The sequence below is a fragment of the Crocuta crocuta genome, unplaced genomic scaffold, assembly GCF_008692635.1.
Source record: "Crocuta crocuta isolate KB4526 unplaced genomic scaffold, BGI_CrCroc_1.0 scaffold9, whole genome shotgun sequence".
In the NCBI taxonomy this organism is placed as follows: domain Eukaryota; kingdom Metazoa; phylum Chordata; class Mammalia; order Carnivora; family Hyaenidae; genus Crocuta; species Crocuta crocuta.
Window position 1 is genome coordinate 3,905,569 of NW_027551567.1, and position 7,044 is coordinate 3,912,612.

Sequence of the window (7,044 nt, forward strand, 5' to 3'; positions counted from 1 at the left end):
ACAAAATAAAATAAAATAAAATAAAATAAAATAAAATAAAATAACACACATTTTTATTTCACAAACTTTTTGGCCAGAAGGCTCTGATATTTAATTAGGAAACAACTCCATATTCAAGAATATTAAAATCATTTAAAAAATATTCTGTATGTCCTTGCTTGATTATTTCTAAAATTTCCTGGTAGTAGCAGTTTCTATGCCACCCTTAGAGGTTGTTGGAGTGTTTTGTTGATCAGAACCTTCAGGAAAAATTATTCTGCTCAGTGCTTGGTGCCAGAGAGGTTGCTATTTTCTCCCTTTGGCAATTCCAACAAGACTTTGCTACCTCAGGAAATCCAGAGGACTGGACTCACATCCACCTTCTTAGAAGTTTCCACTTGTACACTTTAAGGCTCTTGGGACCACAAATATTGACTCTGGGGGAGGAATTTTGTTCTGGTAAATAATTCAGAGCTTCTCATATACAAGCTCAGGACCCTTAGGTATAGAAATCAGCATATACAATTTCAACAGTCCATACTCTCATTCTGCTTATAATCTACTTGAGCAAAAAGCCATAAAAGCAAGGGTAAGATAACAATAAAACAAGTGAATAAGTGCAGAGAAATAAATGAGTGGCCAAAAAAGAAAGCTTTCAGGAGTCCTACTAGAAAAGTTATTTCGGGCTGGTGGAAAGTAGAATTTAACCTATGTCTTCAGTTGTAAGGCAACTTTTGACAAATGGGGGTGGATGTACAGATATGTGAAACAGTGTGTACCAAGGCTTGGTATGGTCATGAGGCATGACTGAGATAAAGCAAGAACTGGGGAGAAAAGCTTGGAAAGATAGGTTGGGAGCAGACTGTAGAAAACATTGAATAGTGGGCTAAGGACAGAAAATTTTAGTCTTCAGATAATGGAGAATTGTTAATATTATTACTTATTATGGAGAGTGTGAGAAACCTGGTGGCATTTTAGTGACATAAGTCTTGTCAGCTAGGTGCAAGATTCCTTGAAGAGGGGGAGACCTGGAAGTGTGGATGCTTCCATAGCAGATCAGCAGTTGTGTGTGTAGAGGGGTGGCAAGTAGAGAGGCTGTGATTAGAAAAGGGGGTGCAGAGGCACCTGGGTGCCTCAATCAAGTATCTGACTCTTGATCTCAGCATTGTGAATACAAGCCCTATGTTGGGCTCTATGTTGGATATGGAGCCTACTTAAAAAAAGAAAAGAAAAGAAAAAAGAAAAGGGGGTGCAAATCTGGAGATGTAGGATCAATGATAGGGATAATCAATGGCCAACATTTGTTAGCTTGTATAGTGCGCCAGGCAATGGTATATACATTAATTCATTCAATTCTCACAACAACCTAAGTCGTAGGTATTGTTATTATTTGTGTTTCAAAGATACAAAAACATGGGGCACCTTGGTGGCTCAGTCATTTGAGCATCTGACTCTTGATTACGGCTCAGGTCATGATCTCAGGGTCATAGGATTGAGCCCCACCTCAGGCTCTGAGCGAGTGTGGAGACTAAGATTAACCTGCTTTAAATTCTCTTTCTTTCTCCCTCTGCCTTCTCCTCTGCTCCTGCTCCCCTCCCTCACTCAAAATGACAACACAGCAACAAAATCAAAAAAACCAAAAAACCAAAAACCAAACCAAACCAAAACAAAACACCAAAGGAAAAAAGAAAACAAAGAAAAAAACCACAAGTGAGGTTAAGTAACCGTACAGCTAATTAGATTTAGGTGCTCTCCAGTGACTACAATGGATGGAAATTAAGGTCAGCAGAATCAAGACTCCGCTGAGTCCCCTTTGGGAGCAGAGGGGATGCAAGCTTATTTTGGGTGAAAAGACCCACTGGAAGGGCACCTTTGTGGCTCAGTTGGTTGAGCGTCTGACTTCGGCTTCGGTCATGATCTCAGGGTTCGTGAGTTGGAGACCTGATTAAGCTCACTTCTGTCATCTCAGAGCTAGCTTCGGATCTTCTCTCCCCCTCCCTCTCTGCTCTTCCTCCGCTCTCTCTCTCAAAAATGAATAAACATTAAAAAAAGAAGAGAAAAAGAAAAGTCCTACGGGAAAGCCAGGTTTCCCTTCACCCTCAGATCATAGTGCTGCTCTGTGGGACCAAGGAGATGACGATGTGGGGCCACCAAAGTAGCTCGGAACCAGGACACTTTCCCTCAGCAGCGCAGTAAGTAGGACATCGTGAAATCTCAGTGAAATGTGCTTATAGAAAAGGAAGAGCATATGGGGCGCCTGGGTGGCTTAGTCGGTTAAGCGTCCGACTTTCGCTTAGGTCATGATCTCGCGGTTTGTGGGTTCGAGCCCCGCGTCGGGCTCTGNTCTGAGCTGAAGTTGGCCGCTTAACTGACTGAGCCACCCAAGCACCCCTTATTTTATTTTATTTTATTTTATTTTATTTTATTTTATTTTNGAGAGAGAGAGACAGAGACAGAGAGAGTGAGAGACAGAGAGAGAGACAATCTTAAGCAGGCTCTATACCCAGTGCAGAGCTCAAGGTGGAGCTCAGTCCCACAACCCTAAGATCATGACCTGATCCTAAGATTTGGTGCTCAACCGACTGAGCCATCCAGGTGTTATTGAAATAGACACTTCAGTAGTCTACAAACTGGATCAGTATCTGTGTAACCCAAGTCTGCATGTTCCCACCACCATTTTACGAGGGCCTTTAGGAAGGGTAATATAACTGTAATGAGGAGGGAGCTTCCTTCCCTGGCTGTTGCTCTGGGGCCTGCTACATCATGTGTCTCTGTGGCTTCCTCCAGGACACTGCCTGTCCTATCAGGTAGAGTAGTCCTTCCTTATTTACAGGGCCAGTTACACACGGTCAGCTGTGATCCACAAACACATGATCCTCCTGCCGTACCATCGGAAGGTCAGTGGTAGCCTGATGCTAATGTCACAAAGCTTATATCCTTCACCTCACTTCATCTCATGATGTAGGCCTTTTGTGGTCTCACATCATCTCAAGAAGGGTGAGTACAGTACATTTAGATATTTTGAGAGAGAGAGAAACAATATTCATATAATTTTATTACAGCATACTATTCTATTTTATTATTAGTTATTGTTAATTTCTTACTAGGCCTAATTTATAAATTAAACTTTCTCATAGGTTATGTCTATGGAGGAAAAAACCATAATATATAGCGTCTTTCTATCCATGGTTTCAGACACCCACTATGGGTCTCGGAATGTACCCCTGCGGACAAGGAGGACTATCACAGCCTACATTTCATCTGTGACAGAGCTCTTGCGTTTGCTCATATCAGACCCAAAGTCATGTAGGTCTTTCAGACACGACTGGGTGCCAGTGTCGGGTGAGGCGCAAATGCCAGAAAGACGGAGCATGGGGCCTTCCTTCCACTCACATCAAATTTTGCCTCATTGGTTTTGGTCCTAGTGTTGTTGGGGACCAATGAATTGTTTTATTCATCTGGTCTAGTTTTATGTCATCTAAGAATGTAATAACCATTTCATTCACATCTCATGCTATTGGTGAACATGTTGAACAGGAGAGAGCAGAGTTCTGTCCAGGGCTCCTAGACAGCATTTTGTGGGATGGTTTCAGGAACTTAGGGGGCTGGTTCTTATGAAATTAAGAAAATAATCACAAGTACACAATTTTATTTATGTATTATTTATTTTTATTTAAAAAATATTTATTTATTTACTTACTTACTTATTTAGAGAGAAGGTGCAAGCAGGGGAGGGGCCGAGAGAGAAGGAGACAGAATCCCAAGCAGGCAGATTGTGTTGTCAGCACAGAGCTCAAGGTGGAGCTCGATCTCATCAAGGATGAGATCATGACCTGAGCCGTAATCAAGAGTCAATCGTTTAACTGACTGAGGTGACCAGGCGCCCTTTGTTTTATTTTTTAAAATATTTTATTGTTTTAAAGTAATCTCCACATCCAATATGGGGCTTGAACTTACAGCCTGACATCAAGAGTCACATGCTGTAATGACTGAGTGAGCCAGGCACCCCTCAACTACACTGTTTTGAATCATCTTTCATATCTAGGTTTGTATTATTACCATGTATGATTTCGATGTATGATGATATTTCTGCAAAGTAGACTTTGAAGTCTATACTATTATCCTCAGTTTTTAAGACATCAAACAAAAGAATGAAAATATTAAGTGATGTGCCCGTGGTCACATCCAACTTGGAAGTGATTGAGTTGGATCTGCATATACACTTTGCAAGGTCTACACATTTTTGCTTTACCAAATTGCTTCATTGTTTTGTCTTCAGAAGGCATGGATCTCTAAAAGGTAATCCATGGTCAAAAGAAGCAGAGAAATAGAATTACAAGTCCATAAAGTTCAGTTCAAACAATTAGTATTGTTAGAACAATTAATTCATTATTAAATGAAGTTGGAATACATATTTGTAACTGTTCCTGGGAATAGGACAAAGTCACATTTTGATGAGAATGTCAGTCCTATGTTTTGTCAATATAATAAATGGAATAAGTACCAACTACTCATTAGTGAATTGAATGTTTTTAAGTTTATAAAAAATTATATGCCTGTCTTCCAGGATGAAGACTAGCAGGGACAGTGCATCCTTGTACCTCCCCTGACCCTACTGGGATGCTTTTAATGTTCTGCTCTTACTTGTGATGCTAAATGCAGGTTTCTGATTAGCTTTCATTAGAATGAAGAAGGGTTTTTTTTTTCTATATCTATCTTGCTGAAAAGATTTTTTTTTAAAAACTCAGTTTTTAATATGTCTAATAAAATGGTCATACATGCTTTTTCATTTTAAAATGCATCATATGTAGAAAAAAGCCTATAAAACATGTATACGCGGTCCAAGAACAATATTAAAATTAATACCCTTACATGAACCCATTTGTCAGATAAAGAAAAGTCTTTTAGAAGCCCACTGAGACTTCCCTCCTTTCTTCCCAAAGGTAATTATTATCCTAACACTTGTATTAATGGTTTGCTCTTCTTTATGGTCTCACCATCTATGTGCATATCTTAAGAATACATAATTTAATTTTGCCTATACTTGAACTTGATAAATGGAATTATTGCATTCCATTATTCTGCGACTTTCTTTTCTGGGATTCAACATTTTGAGACTCATCCATGTCATTGCACGGTGGTGATAGTCCATTCATTGCCGAATAGCATTCCCCTGTATGCCTGTGCTACTGTGTATTCATTTATCCTGCTGTTGATGGTCATCTGGATTATTTCCAGTTTGGGGCTATTATTAACACTGGGCTACAAATATTTATATATATACCTCTTGGAACACATATGCCTTTTTTTCCCCTGTGGCAGCCATAGAGGTAGTCTTTCCATAGTGCAAATTGGTTCGATTGATTTTCTTTAATCAGGGTCTTTTAAGACTTTAGCCCTTCTACAATTCCTATCAGTCTTCCTCCATTATTTGATTCTGAAAATTGATATCTTCTCACTGATATTCAAAGTTACTGTTCTCCCCTTACAACCAGATCGCTGGGTGGTCTTTCCTGACTCAAATCTCTTCTTTCTTCCCTACAACCACAGATATATACATTGTATGTTCCTCTAACTCAGAACTTTCTATGTCACACAAACTTCTTGTGTTGTCACTGCCAGTTTACATAATTTGCATTGCCTCGTACAAACTGAAAATGTGGGGCCTTTTCCTAAAAGCAGGAAAAATATATAAAGTTTTCCCTTTCTTCCACAGTCTCTCTCTTCAATTGTTATAGTGTTTTTATTTGCCACCTAATGTCATTGTAAGTGAAGAAAAATTAAAATTTTGAATCATCATGATTTTTATCTTTCATTTTATATCGTGTCATGCCAGGTTTTAAGTATGTATAAGAGCATTTATCTTGTACGCTTAATCACTGAAATTACATAGGTTGTATTTTGTAGTTCATACATGTATATGTATTTGGTTGTCTTCAGTACAAGGGAAACACTTCACAAAACCAACTCAGCTGTTTCTCTTTCGCTTTTTGACAGCAATTTTATCTTTATCTTTTCTGATTTTATCTTTCTTCCCACCATATCAAACTCTTGTCTTCTATTTCTTGTGGAAATTAGTATGTTGGCTTTTCTCCTGCTTCTAATCTGTTGAGGGCTTGGAATGTAGATGTTACACTTGATAGAGTTTTGCATAAAGAAACAGTAAGTGGATACAGAAAAGAGCATGCAGTGCTTCACTGAGAAAGTGCATGAAGTGCAGTAGACAAAATGCATTGGCGGTTCAGTCACATTTTGGCTTATTGCCCGGTTTTTACCTACATTTAGAATATGTGATGTGTTACAGAGTTCTGAATTGCTGTTTTCAGCTCTACTCTCCATTCTTAGCGCCCTCCCCCCTGAAATGTGTCATTGTAGGCAGAATTTGTCACTCCCTCTGCTGTATGACAGGAAGGAGGCATCCTGGCTTGCCCTGCACATTCTGGTTGGAGCCCTTTTGGGATCAGTCCTGTGGGAAAGGCAGCCCACTTCTCTTTACTCCTGCTCCTGGTTCTGTTTCTTCTTCTGTGTCTTATGCAACAAAACTCTTGTGAGTTTTGAGACTAATTTGAGACAACATAGGGCTCATTTAGGATTGTAGTGTGATGTTGTCTGGAACACCTCTCCCCTCCTGGCTGGCCCTGTGCCCCACGCCAGCCATTCTTTCCTTTCCCCCACCTCCTCTCACTGATCCATCCCATCCAGTAGCTCAGACCCTAAACCAGCTCCACCTGCTATACTCAAGGATGATCAGTCACCTGAGGGTGCCTGGGTGGCTCAGTCAATTAATCAACTCGATTTCTGCTCAGGTCATGATCACTGTTGTGAGATCAAGCCCTGAGATGGGCTCTAGCTGGACGTGGAGCCTATTTAAGATTCTCTCTCTCCTCCTCTGCCTCTCTTCCCCACTCACGCTCTCTCTCTCTAAAATAAAAATAAAAAGGGAAAAAAGTTGTAAAGGGTTATGCAAATGTTAATCATATCAATCTTCATGTAGGGCAGACGGTGAGTGAAGGGAGAGAAACAAGGTCACCAAGGACTTCTGGGAGAGCTGACATCTCTGGACAA